The sequence below is a fragment of the Malaclemys terrapin genome, chromosome 4 (assembly GCF_027887155.1).
Source record: "Malaclemys terrapin pileata isolate rMalTer1 chromosome 4, rMalTer1.hap1, whole genome shotgun sequence".
Lineage (NCBI taxonomy): Eukaryota > Metazoa > Chordata > Testudines > Emydidae > Malaclemys > Malaclemys terrapin.
Window position 1 is genome coordinate 76,172,219 of NC_071508.1, and position 17,034 is coordinate 76,189,252.

The 17,034-nt window shown below is 40.3% G+C and overlaps 1 protein-coding gene across 5 annotated transcripts in view; it reads right to left on the reverse strand.

Annotated features, from left to right (window-relative positions):
- LRRC4C (leucine rich repeat containing 4C) overlaps positions 1-17,034 on the reverse strand; it is a 1,133,428-nt gene that overhangs the window by 267,353 nt on the left and 849,041 nt on the right. Inside the window, exon 2 of one of the 5 annotated variants that reach the window (XM_054026880.1) lies at positions 10,490-10,608. The exons of the other annotated variants lie outside the window; for them this stretch is intronic. The gene's annotated coding sequence lies outside the window, so the exon portion shown is untranslated. The remainder of the gene's footprint in view (positions 1-10,489; positions 10,609-17,034) is intronic. 5 annotated transcript variants of the gene reach the window in all.

The window sequence follows — 17,034 nt, forward strand, 5'->3', positions numbered from 1 at the left end:
CTCCTTTCACATGCTCCTATTAGGCTGCTGCCTACCATATTGCCCCCAGAAAATGCCATATGCCTTACCAATATCACATTCTCTTGTGTGATATAAAGAAACCTTTACTCTTGTTTAAAGTTGCAGATTAGTTTTAAACATGAGTTAACAATACATACTGGAGAAGATCACAGTCTTCCATTATCTTGAACGTTTGATCTTAATAGGGTCTGACTGCACATCAAACGAGTTAGAACAAAGTGTGCAAAAATATCAGGGTTGTATTTAAAAAAGGTAACCACAATCTTTGATGTTTTGATTCCTTTTTTATTCAGACAAAGGCAAGTGTGAGCTAATAGAATTTTTTCTGTTACTCAAAGCAGCAGGCTGAAAAATCTGGAAACTACAAAAGCATTTTGCCAAGAGACGGTAGCTCAGAAATTAACCTAAGGTTGATTGAAGGCCTGAAGTTTATTGTCAAAAATCATATTTAAAAGTATGATTTGCTATAGTTTACAGTGTCATTCACAACATCTATGCAGAGGGAAAATGATTCATATTCATTTAAATGGGTAGAGTTCTAGTCTTTCCAGACAGGAAAATGGCACATGTCCAAATAAACCATTCTTTGTCCCCCCACCCTTTTTTGTTGTTGTTGCTATAATTATGCCTCTTACTCCCTTCAACTGTATCTATGTTTAGTGTTTCTAACTGTAGTATCTAAGAACTGGTGGTGTTTAACCTTTAGGGATTACATATGTGCATAAAAGGAGTAGATGGGGAAGAAATATGCATCAATGCATTTTTTTCATTATTTGAGCACCTTTTTGATGATCACATAATAGTAGGTGAATATTTTATTTAACATTTTTTCCCATCGGTCATTGAATAAACTGTTCACAAATAAATGTTTCCATTATTCAATCTGCTATTCTCTTAGAAAATGCGGAGTAGAGCCTAGAGGTTTACATAAGGCCTTTTTAAATTTTTAACAGAGCTAGGAAACCTTTTGATAATGCCACATTCTGGTTCCTCCTTTTTAAATAGAGCCAGGAAAGTCTTTTTACTCAAAGATTGCTTAAGAGACTACATAATAAAAATAAAAATTCTTGCATAATGCACAAATTTCATCAAGGCCTAAAAAAATAAATGAAAACTACACATATATTCTAAATCAATTCCTATTTTATGTATAAATGGTTTTAATTGTTCTAGCCAAATATGCACTGTCGCAAGGTGAGCTAAAGTTCTGTTGCCACAGATAAAAGCAGATAACATCTCGATAGGATTAGTGTGGGGAGGGATTTTTATAGCAGCAGGGGATTTCATTAACAAAATGAAAGCTTAGATTTTTGCTTCACTTCAGAAGAACTGGATGCTAATAAAAGCCCATTCTCTCCTTCTCACGTTAATCAGACAGAGATGTTAATAATGCCATTGACTTGTCGGCATATGGAAGGCAACCTAAATCATGGCTTCCATGTGATTAAATGTGTTTTGATCCTTGGTCAGAGACAGGCACAGTGGCTATGGGAAGTTATAGGGGTGTGGATGGAAGGAATAGGCTCTCTATTACCTGGGGGGTGAAAACATTATACTGGAACCTGCTGTAGAATGTCCCTTCCATATTGGTGCTCCATGTGCTTGTTTCAGGCTCTCCTGCATATCTACTCCTAGTATATAAGATACTAATCATTGCTATAATGTGTGCTAGACACTTGACAGCACAAGTAAAAGGATGACATTCTTGCCCTCAAAAGACTGCAGACTAATTGTAGATGTGTCGCAATAAATGGGTTTAACAAAACTGTAGGGGAGGGATGGGGTGAAGATGGATGTGGTAAAACGTTCATGTAGCTGCTCAGTAGCTATGCAGATATTTTAGTTATACAAATATGTTTTTTTGGCTGGGATTCTCAAAGGAGCATATGGGAGTTAGGCCTGGTCTACCCTACAGTTAGGTAGGCATAAGTGCCTTTCACTGACCTATGTTTGCACATGTCTATCCTCAGATTTGTCTGATGATGTAAGCCCCCTTCCAGCGGTGCAGTAAAACCACCTCCTCAAACAGTATGGAGCCCTGCTCAACCTACTGAGGTTGATGCAGTGCCAGTGTAGACACTCCATGAACTCTGTCAACCCTAAGAGTCCATCAGCAGCTGTCTCAAAATGCCCATTCCCTATGACAGTGACCACTGTGGTCACTATTTTAAACTCTTGAGTCCTGGGGTCACAGAGATGGAAAGCCACCCCCTGCCTTTTCCTGATTGCCACCTTGGCGAGCACATCTAACAGCGAGAGCTCTGGGAGAGTAATTTCTATCCCGTAACACATTATGAAGATTTCCAAAAACAGACTGTGCCAGATAGCGGTGCGTGGCACACTGGAATACATACTTCTGGTGAGGACATGCAACACTGATCCAGGCAGCCAGGTATGCGTGTGCCCAAGTGATATATAAATTTTGGCACCAATGTAACTTGAGTCAACCATAGTTTGTAGTGTGGTTAGATGTCCGACTCCCATTGGATTCCAGTGAGACGTAGAAGCTAACTCCCTGAGGCTGCTTTGAATTGCCTAGCCTATATCTCTATCTAGAGATATTATTGCCTCATGTCTTGTAGGCTTTATGGGAGATGTCAGGCTTAAGGGGGATTTAAATGAAGTAGTGAGTGGTGGCTTAGAAGAATGCAAATGGGAGAAATTCCAAAACTATGGATCAGATTGGAAGACAAACAAGGGGTTCATTGTGGGGAAGTGGACAAATGAGACTGGTCACATTTACGTTTAAGAAAAAAGGTGATACCAGAAAAGATTAAGTCAGATATGTATGCAGCGAGGAATTATCCAAGGCATTAAAGAAGAGGACAAATATTGAATAAAAAAAGAGTCAGATTCTAAAAACACGATGGGACAGAACTAGAGTTGTTTGAATTGAATTTGCCCCCATTTTTGCTTCCTAATTATATACAAACCTATGGTGCGTTTCCCAAATGAACTTCTTATTCATTATTTCTAATATACAAATCATATTCAGACCTATGGGTTTTTCACCACTATTCACATAACTATGATATTAAGTTTAAAGTATTCATCACATGATCTGTGTGACTGGTCAACAGTCACCTGGTATGGTGTCTGTTCCATACCTGGATTAACTCAAGTGAGTGCTTCTCATGCAACTGCGCACAGTCGTGTATGGATTTGCAAAGATAAAAAACTCCTCCCCCTCCCAACAAAAAAAAAAGGTCACTTATTTTTGCTATACACACAATAGTGCACAAATGTGGTTGGATGGAATGATGAGTTGGATTTTGAAAACATTGTTGAGAATAATTTCCCCACTGTTTGCCCAGACATAGCACACCTGAATAGTGTGTCTCACATCACCCTCTAGTGGGAGCTCTGCAGAAGAAAAAACAACTTAGCACTTGCTACAGCTAAAGGAGTTACTCATTTAGTACAAGTAGCGAAAGTCTGTGTGGCAGTGGTAAAGTATCGTGTCTTCTGACAGTGGCCAATGCCAAATGCTTCAAAGGGAATGAACAAAACATGGCAATCATCACGTGATTCATCCCCTGTTGTGCAGTCCCAGCATCTGGCAGTCAGAAGCTTAGGGACAACTAGAGCATAGGGTTGCATCCTTAACCATCTTGGCTAATTGCCATTGATAGACTAATCCTCCACTAACATATCTAATTCTTATTTTGAATCCAGCTATAGTTTTGGCCTTCACAACATCCCCTGACAACCAGTTCCACAGGTTGACTGTATGTTGTGTGAAGAAGTACTTCCCTGTGTTTGTTTTAAACCTGCTGCCTATTAATTTCATTAGGTGACCTCTGGTTCTTGTTTTATGTGAATGGGTAAATAACACTTCCCTTTTCATTTTCTCCACACCATTCATAATTTTATAGACCTCTATCATATCCCTCCTTAGTTGTCTCTTTCCCAAACTGAATAGTCCTAGTCTTTTTAATCTCTCCTCATATGAAAGCTGTTCTGTACCTTAATCAGTTTTGTTGCCCTTCTCTGTACCGTTTCTATTTCTAATATATCTTTTTTGAGATGGGGTGACCAAAACTACACGCAGTATTCAAGGTGTGGGTGTACCAGGGATTTAAATAGTGGCATTATGATGTTTACTGTCTTCTTATCTATCCTTTTCCTAATGGTTCCTAACATTCTGTTGCTTTTTTGACTGCTGCTGCACACTGAGCAGATGTTTTCAGAGAACTATCCATGATGACTCCAAGATCTCTTTCTTGAGTGGTAATAGCTAACTTAGACCCTATCATTTTGCATATATAGTTGGGATTATGTTTTCCAATGTGCATTACTTTGCATTTATCAACACTGAATTTCATCTGCCATGTTGTTGCCCAGTCACTCAGTTTTGTGAGATCCCTTTGTAACTCTGTGCAGTCTGCTTAGGACTTAACTATCTTGAGTAATTTTGTATCATCTGCAAACTTTGCCACCTCACTGTTTACCCCTTCTTTTGTTGATCCTCTCAAAGAATTCTAGATTCAGTAGGACCAGGATTTGACCTTGTATGTTTTTAGAATAATTTCTGTAGAACCCTGTTTAATTTCTACAGAACCATGATGTTCCCATGTCTATGAAAAGCTAGAGGATTTCATCAGAGATACAGATCCCATCTCTCTCTGACACCCTCTCCCCACCCCACTTCCTCCTTGTATCTGTGTTTCATAGCTAAATATACAGACACATGGAGAAAAAAAGGGGCCGAGTGACTCTTTGGAGAATACAAATATTGAGGGCAGTCGAAGTAATATATAACCTGAAGGACAAAATCATTCTGGAGACTGGTGTAATGCCTGAAAACTTTAAAAAAAAAAAAATCTTTCTTCCTGGAGAGATTGTGAGGTCCTCTTTTTCAAAGTAGCATTCCTCTTATCCCCAATCTTTCCTCTCTTCTCCAGGCACTGCAGTGCACCCTAGTTGAAAAGATGTGGGAAGCTGCAGAACTGCCCTAGAGAGCCCTTCATGAATACCTACTGGAGGAGGTACGAGTAGAGAGGTTATTTTATCTATGTATTTGGCTGGTATTAGCTCCTCTCATTGTTTGCATGTATTTGGCTGGTATTAGCTCCTCTCATTGTTAGCACCAGCTTCTTTCCAAAGCTGGGATTGAGGGTCCCAGAACAATAGTGTTTTACAATGCAGAATGAGTACCTTGGCCAGATACTCCCATTTTGTTAATGTTGGTTCTTAGCAACTTCTTCTAGCTCCCACACTTTTCAGGAGACCACATCATGACATCTGACATACACTGTTTCTTCCTGCTGAGGGCATTAGCACAACTGACTGCAGATTATGTGATTAGTTTAAGGGGTTAATGCACACATACAGAGTACATACAAAACACATATGCACACATACTCACAAAGAGTCAAGGACTGGAATTAGGACCTCAAAGGAGAAAATTAAGTCACTTAGCTACTGAGTCACCATAGCTCATCTTTGTTCCAGGGTAGTCATATGCAACCCATTAATTTGAAATCTAATTATGCTCCACTGCTAAGCACAAATGCACAGAACCTTATACACCCAAGGAAATACTTCAAAGTGTTTTGCTCTGCAGAAACATCTGCAGCACCTATTTTTAATTCAATCACCCAATATTATGCCTTCACCAAAATTAAGATAATCTGTGTACAGTGAACCAAACGAACATATTTCTAATTAGTGGTGTGCTGCATCAGAACAGAGCCAGAGAGAAAAGGAGAATTCCATTCAGTCTGTAGGTACAATCAAAATCCTCATCAATGTGTCTACTGTTTGTTCTTAAGGGATTGAAAAATAAATGTTTTAAGAAAATGAAGCTGTTAGCTCAAACCTTTAGTTACTGTAGTTAATGAAGAACAGGAGTACTTGTGGCACCTTAGAGACTAACAAATTTATTAGAGCATAAGCTTTCGTGGACTACAGCCCACTTCTTCGGATGCATATAGAATCCATTCTATATGCATCCGAAGAAGTGGGCTGTAGTCCACGAAAGCTTATGCTCTAATAAATTTGTTAGTCTCTAAGGTGCCACAAGTACTCCTGTTCTTCTTTTTGCGGATACAGACTAACACGGCTGTTACTCTGAAACTTGTAGTTAATGAATGTCTTCAAATCCCAGTTTGTCTTTCAGACTGAGTAGCCTTGGAAAACAGGCACATCAACCAAACAAACAGACTCTGCACATTCACTTTAATATTCACCTCAGCCTTCATACTATCAAATCACTTCGAGAGGCTTTCTTCATTTTGTAAAGTAAGACATTACTACCTTTGTGAAATGTGTCATGGGATCTTCAATGGTCACATTCTAGGTTTCATGTCTTATTTGAAAGATGACATCTCCAACAGAATAGCATCCCCAACACTGAGCTGGGGTATATATTTGTATGGACTGGTACGGGACTCGAGTAGTAAAGAACTAATGGAAGGTAATGTAATTAATGCAAATTAGTAGGGATTTATGAGTCATAGTATATCAGGGTTGGAAGGGACCTCAGGAGGTCATCTAGTCCAACCCCCTGCTCAAAGCAGGACCAATCCCCAGAGTTTTATCCCAGTTCCCTAAATGCCCCCCTCAAGGATTGAGCTCACAACCCTAGGTTTAGCAGGCCAATGCTCAAACCACTGAGCTATCCCCCTTGACAGATTATGTCAAGTAAATTTAATACCATTTTATGAGATTACAAATTTGGTTGATAACGGCAATAGTGGCGATATAATATACTTAGAATATATTGACTAATAAGTCTCAAACTTATTGTAATTGTAAACAGGAATCATCATTGAGCAGGTCTGTTTCCAGTGGGGTCCCGCAGGGATCGGTTCTTGGCCCTGTGCTATTTAACATCTTATAAAGAAAACATAAAATCATCACTGATAAAGTTTGCCGATGCAACAAAGATTGGGAAGTAGTAAATGATGAAGAGGACAGATCACTGATTCAAAACCATTTATATCGCTTGATAAACTGGGCACAAGCAAACAACATGCATTTTAATGCAGCTAAATGTAAATGTATTCATCTGAGAACAAAGAATGAAGGGATGGGGGACTCTATAATGGGAAGCAGTGACTATAAAAAAGATTTGGGGGTTGTGGTTGATAATCAGCTGAACATGAGCTCCCAGTTTGACACTGTGGCCAAAAGAGCTAATATGATCCTGAGATGAATAAATAGGGGAATTTCAGGTACGAGTAGAGAGGTTATTTTATCTATGTATTTGGCACTGCTACAGCCACTGCTGGAATACTGTATCCAGTTCTGGTGCTCACAATTCAAGAAGGATGTTGATAAACTGGAGAGGGTTCAAAGAAGAGCCACAAGAATGATTAAAAGATTAGAAAACATGCCTTCTGGTGATAGACTCAAATTGCTTACTCTATTTAGCTTAACAAAGAGAACGTTAAGGGGTGACTTGATTACACTCTACAAGTACATGCAGAAGAAATATTTAATAATGGGATCTTCAATATAGCAGAGAAAGTTATAACACAAGCCAGTGACTGGAAGTTGAAGCTAGACAAATTCAGTTTGGAAATAGGGCATACATTTTTAACAGTGAAAGTAATTAAACATTGGAATAATTTCCAAGGGATGTGGTGGATTCTCCATCATTAGTAATTTAAAAAACAAGATTGGATGTTTAATTAATTTGGGGAAGTTCTGTCATACAGACTAGATGATCACAATGGTCCTGGTCTTGGAATCTATAAAGAAGTATGACTGCCTCCTACTGAATAGTCAACACCAACAGCACCAAAGATTTTACATTTTAGTCTCCCACCATGTATTGATTCATCTCAATCCTGGTTAGTTAATGAGATAATAGTTTCTGATAATATGGTTACAAAATCACAATTAGCACACATTTTTCAACCAAAATTAAAACAACTCAAAAAGTCCATGAAGATCACCATTTTCTAAAAAAACACACAATCACTTTATGATTGCTAGAGTGAGGCAAATATTATCAGATTCCAAGAATAGCCTTAGGGTGGACAGTGCTTTTATAACCCATTAAGCTATCTTAACTTGCACATTGCTATCAGGGTTCCACTGTTTCAACAAATTGGCACTTTAGATGAGCTTTATCTGAACACATGGTGTTCCATATCAGTGTCCCAAAAATCAGCAATAAAATATAATGAAACTACGTTAATAGCACAATGCCCCAGCTTGAGCAGAGTATAATTCAATAAGTTTGGCTAGTTTCTAGTTCTTACTGCCAACTTGTCTGTATTTTCTTTCTGTTGAATACGAGTTGTTTAAGTGATATGTGCAGCACCAGATTCTGTCACACCTACGACGAAACAATGAGTAAAGTACTAAACATCAGAAAATGTGGAATAGTCTGGCTCATAACTCATTCCTCCAGCCTTAAAATCTATATTATGTTTACAGATGCTGTAGCTAGAAGTTTGTTTTTTTTTACTATCCATTCTTCCATTTTGTAAATGTAATATTTTCTACACTTGTGATTTCATTGCAAGTCTTGTGATTGTTTTCACTTTTCTCAAAGCCCAAACCTCCAGAGTCATGTCATTATGTGAAAATTTGGGCTTCTATTGAAGAGATATTAAGTTGAAATGCTTGCAAATGTGATCCCCTCAAGGTCCAAAACCGATAAATCAAATGAATAGAACTCCACATTTATTAGTTTTTAAATCTTGTGATGTTTTTGCAATATTGCAACTATTTTACAGTATATAATAAGATTAACAATGTTTTTATAGCTAAAACAAAATACTTTTGAAATATAAAAACAGAGTTAATTTGGTTGTTCCTTTGTTTCTTTGGATTTAAACATCCCCCTGTAGCCCTTCCAATCATAAGGCATCAGCATTGCATTAGTGCTTAAAGAACAGAGAGTGAAACTGACTATAAATCAAAATCAAACTGACTTCTGTTTTCATTCCTCAAACTGTGATAGATTTTTAAGAGTGAAGAACCCAGCAATGCTGCGAAGCAAAAAATTATTTTAAAAATAATTTCATTTTTAATATCAGTAATACAGGAAGGCAATATGTTCCTAAAGAAATGTGTGCTTATATTTTCTTTGTTCCATTAAGCCTTTAAGCTACACGCACACAACTAATTTTACATCTTCCCAACCCTGATGTCAATTTGTAAGTTATAGGTCATAACTTGCCTCACAATTATTGCATACATCCAGGGCAGCTCTACTGCTGATGTAATTTTATATCATCTGAAAATCTGGCCCATAAAACTTATAATGGAGAACTGGCATCAAGTAAAATTACCTAGGGAATAGTGTGTCTCCATTTTGTATATAGACACAGTAACAAGAAACCAATGAAGTCTAGGATGGTTTTAGTAGCTGGGTGATTCTAGCTGGGGGTGCCTATCCATCAAGATTTGTGCAATCTTGTCTCTCCTCTCTCCGTTGCTTGACCTGATTACCAAAGCAAAACATAGTTGGGTGTGATAGGCTCAAGCAAGACAGTCTTCAAGGATGCCATCCCTTAAGTTGGTAGGAAGGATGGTGAGGCAGGCCGGCCTCCAGCAATAGGCACTAGCCAGGATAGAGGACAGACAGATACAGGGAAGAGTAGGGATGTCAGACTGTACTTATATCAGCTGCAGTAGCAGTACTCCCCTCTGTACCCATCTCTGTCTTCTCTGCTCTAGAAAGATTTTGGAGGAATGTGATATTTACAGAAGGGCCACATCAGGCAGGGGATGGGGAGGGGGAATGCAAGGAGTAACTGTGAGAATATATACATCAATAGCAAGGTCTTCCCATACCTCTGAGCAGCCACCCACTCTGCCCATATTACAGGGTGGGCTGGTCTCTTGATTTGGTGAAAAAGTTGTAGTCAAATAATTATTTTCTTAAAACTAAGATTTGATAAAAATATTTATTGTTGGTGCTACACAGTAAAGTAATTGTGTAATTATCTAAGACACTAATTACAGAAGAGACTTTTTACCCAGATGATCATGTATATATACTCAAGCATCTATCCTTTCAGAATCCTTGCATGTAGGAGTAAGGCTGCTTTCCAAAGAAACAGGAACAAGAGGGTCCAAATTAGAATGATTTCTTAAGTTAGCACAAGAGCCAGGATACCAGAAAGGGTCATTTAAATGAATCAGCTATAACTTCATCCTTTATAATAGAAGTCCAAAAAGATCTCCCTCCCCCCCCCCTCACACACACACCCCTTACTGGGTACAGGCTTTAATTATTTGTCTGCCCGTCCTTCACTAAACTCACTGTGATATCATGGTCCCTGTTAATGTTTCATTGAAACCAATGGTCTGTATGATATGCCTGCCTCCTACATTCAACAGCATTGCAGCAGTACTCTACCTGATCTGGAGATACCCGTATAGTTATGCTGCTCTCTGAGGGTAAAGATTCCACATATTGCTGCAACCCGGCTCTGGGTTTACCTCATCCAGTTGCTGAGTGGGGTATACTGTAGTCCTGATAAAAGTGTCAGTGAGTACGCACCTGTAGCTTGTCAGTGGATTCTTTGGTCACCTCCGCTGATTGAAAAGTTGTGCATACTGTAGCCTTGCCCCCTGATCGGTGCAGTTAGTATTGAAGAATGCAGTTCTTTGGTTGTCATTCTAAATAAATAAAGGCAATAGCTTGCATTTGTGGAACATCTTTCATTTGAGGACTTCAGAGATGTATATTGAAACTAGGGCACATAGAGCTTAAATGACTTGTCCAAAATCACAAAGCAACTCAGTGGCAGAACTGGGAACAGAAGCTAGCTGCCTTGACATGCAGTCCCCTGACAACACTGCTTTTCACCGAACATGGCCTGGCTCAGAGCTCAGCTTGGCTCCAGCTCTCCCAGGTTGTGTCCCCCACCTAAACTTCACTCTGAGACTGCACTGCTGCAGGCTTTCATTTGATGGATACACAAGATCACTTGGCTGTGCTGACTGTTTGACAGCAACTAGGAAGAAAACAAAGATGTACATTACAGAAAAAAAAGGAATTTCAATATGGGACAGTTCTCCCTAAACCAGTCATTACACTGGATTACATCCACAATCAGATTTGCCTGAGGTGGCTGAAAAGCAAATTAACCATTATTTTTTGCATAGAGTGCTTTTTTCCTTTTGCAATTATCTATAATATTACCATAAAAGACTCATTAAAAAAGTGATATCCTTTCACTCCTACCCAAGAAGAAAGTACCTGCAAAGAGCTTCCCACCAGCATAGAAACTATTCTCATAAACCCCTCAACTTGGGGGGAATATAAGGCCAAGCTGTTCAATGCTGGGGAAGGCCAGAGACATAAGATTGGCGGAGGCAGACAAGATACCTAATAGCTCAGATACATTGTGTAGAGACCTTCAGGCACCTTATTATGCTTTATGGGTGGGCTACTCCTAGGGGAATTCTGTGCCACTGCATGCATGCATAATTAATGAGCCAGACATATTTTTAAATTTTTGCACAGAAAAAAGCTTCTGCCAGAAAGTTGCTGAAGTTCTGTCTTTTGCCCACCAGAGGGTGCTGTGGGAATAGCACAGAGCAGCAGCTCCCGGCCAACTAGGGAAGGAAAAGAACCTGTAGTGCCTTTTTCACAGCACCTGTCGGGCCAAGTCAGGAGACAGGGGCTATGGGGAGACAGACAGGGTGGGGCTGCTGGGGGGGGGTCACAGACAGGGGCTCATAGGGCTAGTGTGGGAGGACAGACTTGGGCAGGGGCTGAATGGGAGTGGAGGCGCAGGGCCACAGGGGGGAGGGAGGTGGCTGAGTGGAGGCACAGAGACACATGGGGACAGGGGCAGATGTGCCTGACTGAATGGGAGAGGCTAGGGGTCAGCCAGGGTCTGCATTGTGGAAGCCTCCTAACAATCCCTCCCTACCCCCTAAAAAAACTGTTTCATATTTTTCCCATCCATACTCAACATCTCTCCGACATCACACCCAGGGTCCTTTCCAGCAATTACTTCCCTCTCCCTCAGAACATCTGTTACCCTCTGACTCTCCCAAGTCTTTGCACTGCTTCTCAGGGGTGTGGGAAATATGATTCTGTATTGCAGTTTAAATGAATTATTATTCAGAGTTCTGTATTACTATGCCTAGTAAGCAATCTATTTGTCAATAAACATTTCCTGAATCTTTTTTGGTGTCTCTATTGTTACAGACATACTTGTTCACAGGTATTTTGAAATAAATGACCAAAAATAAGTGAAACTGGTGTGATTCTATTGTGTTATTTTGACAAATAAATTATGCAGAATTTGAAAATATTGTGCACAAAATTTTTAACTTTTTGTTGCAGAGTTTTTAATTTTTGGCACAGAATTCCCCCAGGAGTAACAGTGACATGGCAGAACTGTGATAATGGCCACATTATGAAACCAATCAAGAGCTTTGCTCAACCTTTTGGTTAATGGTAGTTTAAACAAGACAAACAAAGCAAGTGAAACCAGGTGAAAACTGTATTTCAGAGTAGATAGGATCTTTTAGTACATTCCATGGAATATTTATTTTTGGGGGGATGGGTGGGTGGCTGGGTTTGAAGAGGATGGGGGCAGTGTAATGGGGTGGCTTGTCCCCTCCAAGGCCAGTGGCCTGCAGCCCTGCCTGGCATAGCTGGAAAGAGAAAGAAGGGGAACCAGCCTCCCCGCTTCCATTCTTCAGCTTCCTACTGCTCTTTATAGGAGGATGAACTGTCCCATACCCAGTTGATTCTACTAATTAAATTACACACCGCATCCCAGCTGTGGCAGGAAGAGCTAATTGTAAGAGGGTGGCCAGCTCCAGGCCTTTGGCCATGAAAGGGAAAAAACACCCTAGTACAGACAGCATTCCTTGTGATCGGGGCAGGGGTAAGATTTTACTGACTGCCTCAGGAATTTATTGAGTCAAGCACTCTGGTAGGATTTTAAAAAGGCTGGATAATTTCATGACCAATATCATCATGTGTACTTCCTCCTGTTACAGTAGAGACTTGATTCTAATGGATATAAAGGGGATTCTTTACTTAGGCCGGTGGACAAACATAGACTCTGTGTGTGTGTGTCTCTCTCTCTCTCTCTGTTTTGTTGCCAGACTCAGTGCACACAGCCTGTGCTGCCTGGTATTATCACACAGGGTCTCCTTATGTCCTAGCATGGACTCAGTATCATCAAAGGGACTTCAGACTACTTGGATCTAGTGGTAATTGTACTTTAATTTCAGGTCATTGGCTCATTGCTAAGGGACTCAGGAAACAAATCTCTGTTCCTCACACATATAGTATAGCACAATTCCCTAGTTACCCTGTGTGATGCCTTCAGCTTTATTTCATGGAAGCAAGATACTGGACTTAATGGTCTAATATGGTAAAACCTATGCTCCTATGCAGCATGCTGCTAGATCTCTTTATGTAACTGCAGCTGCTGCCTTAGTGATCATATTGCGTGTAATGGCATGTCTGCCTTAGGGGATTTATGGGTATGCACTGCAGGCAATGGTGGGATGCGGGGAATGGAGGAATGCATCAGCTAGGATGTGTAGACATTTTGAATTGCTGGCAATCCCCCTTGGGCTGCTGCAGGAAAAATGAGAGACCCAGGGAGCTGCTGACAGCCCACTCACTGGATGATCGGTTTCTTTCTGAAATGAAGAAAGTAAAACAACATTCAGCAGTGATGAAAAGAAGTAAAAGAGCAGCCCTGAACTATCACTTCTCTCAGTGTTCCAGAGATTGGCTCAGTGCCCAATGCAAAATTACATCTGAACTCTCACACGCAGAGCCTGAGCAGCTGAGAGAGAAATGCTGGGGTGGGCAGGGACTCTCAGAGCAGTACTGCTGTTTTCATTTGATCCTAAAAGTTGTTCAGGATCCTGACCCAAGGATACGACCATTACAAAGAGAAATATTACTGTGTGTTCTTCTTTGTGAATTTAGTGCTGGTCAAAGGTTCTGGAGTTCCCATGTTGGAGACTGAAATCCTGCTTTGATCCAAGAGAAAGGTACAAGCTACACGGATTTTCTATCTTCCTCTGAAGCATCTGGTACTGGCCATTCTCAGGGTATGCCTGCACTGCAGTCATGGGGTGTGACTGAAGCTCATGTAGACATAGTCAAGCTAGTTTCCATCTAGCTAGCTTAGTTATCAGAGCAGTGAAGCCTCAGCACTTTGGCCTTCAGTTGGGGTGTACAAGCCTGGACTCTGCACGTTCAGTAGTCTGGTACCTGAGCTAGCTAGACAAAGGTAGCTCGGGTAGGTCTACACAAACTGCAGTCACACCCCATGACTGCAATGTAGACGTACCCTCAGAGATAGGAGGCTAGACTAGACAGACCACTAGTCTTAACAAGTATGACAATTCCTCTCTCTTCTGAGATGGCTCAAAGATAAGAGTACAAACCAATTCCAAGGCAGGGGTGGCATTTATCTGTGATAGGAGTCACTATTCCAGTAGGCTCTGAAATGAGATCCTTCCTCAAATATTTTCCTTTAAGTCCTCATTGAAATCTCCATTTAACACTCCACCCCCAAATCCAATATTTAAAAATCAGTTCCTCCTGTCACTTGCTTATCAAACACTGACAAGTTCAGGGGTCTGTGTTTTTACTGCAATAAGAGATAACTCCACTGACCTCCTAATGTACTGCAGATAGCTGCTCTTTATGCTTCTTTAGGCTCACTGTATGAGGAACCATCAACAACCTGGAGTCACCTCTTGTCATGAAAAAGGCGATTTTATTTTTGTTTTTTCCTCATTTTAAATTTAATTTTCTTTTTAATTTGAGCTTTAAAAAGTCTCAGAGAAGTACCAGCTCTCTGTTGCTTGATGATGGAATTTCATTAGGCTAAGACAACATTTTAGGACTTGCTTTAATCATTTCTAGTGCTACTGCTTTCTGCAGGAAAGGAGTCTCTCAAATGGTAGATATTGCAGAGTGCAGTGGAGACCTCCCTCAGCAGGATATGAAAAAAGATCATGGACTTCACTGACAGTTACTTGTACCTTGCCATGGGGTGGAAGTAGAGAGAGAATAGGGCTCCCTGATGAAATGGTCCGAACTTGCCAATCACAGAAACACTGAGCGGGCTGCCTACACTTACACAGAGATAGACCCAAAGCGGTAATACCCCAGTATGAAGTGACGCTGAATCACTTGGCAAACAGCAGTGATACCAGCCTCTAAGAGCTTAGTTCAAAATAAAAGCATGACCTTTATTTCCAAACTGAAATGCACACAAAGCTCATTCCCAGAGCATGCACAAGAACATTAGAGCCCGTTTCTAGCAGCATCATTTCTTGAAAAGAGCAGGAAATATTCAGTAAAACACCAAGGAATTTAAGTAGTAAACAATATGTTCCTTGTTTGCCAATTACTTCAGATCAGCCTCTTGCCAGAAACCAACCATGTCTCTGATTCACTTCAGAGCTCTATTTTTTTTGCCATATCTGTGAGCCTGACTGATTTAGTGTACCTACAGCCTTACTTGTAATTGCCCGATTAAAAAAAAAAAAAAAAAAAAAAAAAGGTTCAAACTGCCTCATTGTATTATAAACCAATGCCCAGTTCTCAAACACCATATCACTAAATTAACCAAGCGGGTTCAACTTGTGCACAAACAATTTTTATGTAGCATCACTGGTGTATGCAACTATAAGTGTTACAAAAAAACAATTTACCCTAGATCTGCAAATACAAACCAGTTTTGCATCTTTAAATTTTATTGTCTATGTGCACAGGTGACAGTGTGCAAAAAGTGTATCCAATCACTTCAACACACAAAGATATCTGTGGCTGGGGGACTCGTTTTGAAAATATGACAGGCCCATAGAAATTAACCTTTTGCCTACATACACAAATACAAGTGAGGTTCCCTAATTACAAACACTGAGAAGAATGAGGATGGTGCTAAGTTAAATTGGGCTCTCAAGGTCATTAGATTCCACATTACATTTATGTTTTGTATTAAAGAAGGGGATTTTACAAGATTTAATTGTCAACAGAAACTTAATTTAAACAAATAGTTGTTTTAAACATTTTTAACAATCCCCTGTAGTGCAGTGAACCCAAATAACAATATTGTGCTAGTGCATGAGAAATAGGAAGCAAAACTGACTAGTCTTGCCAAGCTGAGTGAAGTGCAGAGTGCAAAGAGCACAAATGCTCAATGTGAATTGTCTGTTTAAAATTCTGTCAGCTTTAATAACTTAGGCTATTATTAGTAACACAGTATGACCGGGCATCTTTCCCAGATTGCTCCAAAACAAAGTCCATACAATGTGCAGAGTCCAGGAATTTTCTTGGAATTTGGCTTTATTATATATCAGAAACTAACAACAGACCATAATATAATATATAATTCAGACTATCTCCACAGGCTTAGTTGCTCTCAGGTTTCCTTCCTCGGGACTGCTCAGCAGAGCCGGCTCCAGGCACCAGCTTCTCAAGCAGGTGCTTGGGGCAGCCGCTCCAGAGAGGGGCAGCAGGTCCAGGTATTCGGCAGCAATTCGGCGGATGGTCCCTCACTCCGCCTGGGAGTGAAGGACCTCCCGCCGAATTGCCGCCGCAGATCGCGATCGCGGCTTTTTTTTTTTGGCTGCTTGTGGTGGCCAAAACCCTGGAGCCGGCCCTGCTGCTCAGCCCACATACTAGATACTCTCTCCACAGAGAACCCTTCCCACTTTCCTTATAGCTATGTCAAGGTAATGAGAGATCTGTCTCAGAACACAGTTGCCAACTCATGATTTTATCATGTCTCATTAATTTTTTTTTTTAATTCTGACAATTTCTGGGTCCAAATCTAAAGAAATTCCCCTTATTCAAAATGACTGCCATTACCCATTGCTTTAAATGGGGCTAAAGCCAAATGTCCCTCAGCCTTCATAGCCATCACTTCACACAGGCTTTGACTGTAGAAAAGAGACTGCTAGTAAAGATGCCCACTACATTTTGTTATTTTAAATGAGAGTGAAGCAGGTTGCCTTCAAGGAAGATGGACATCTACTGGGTGCTATGGTTATTATTCTGGATAGAAAACTGTGAGGAGACAGTTGTATCTGAGAAGCAGG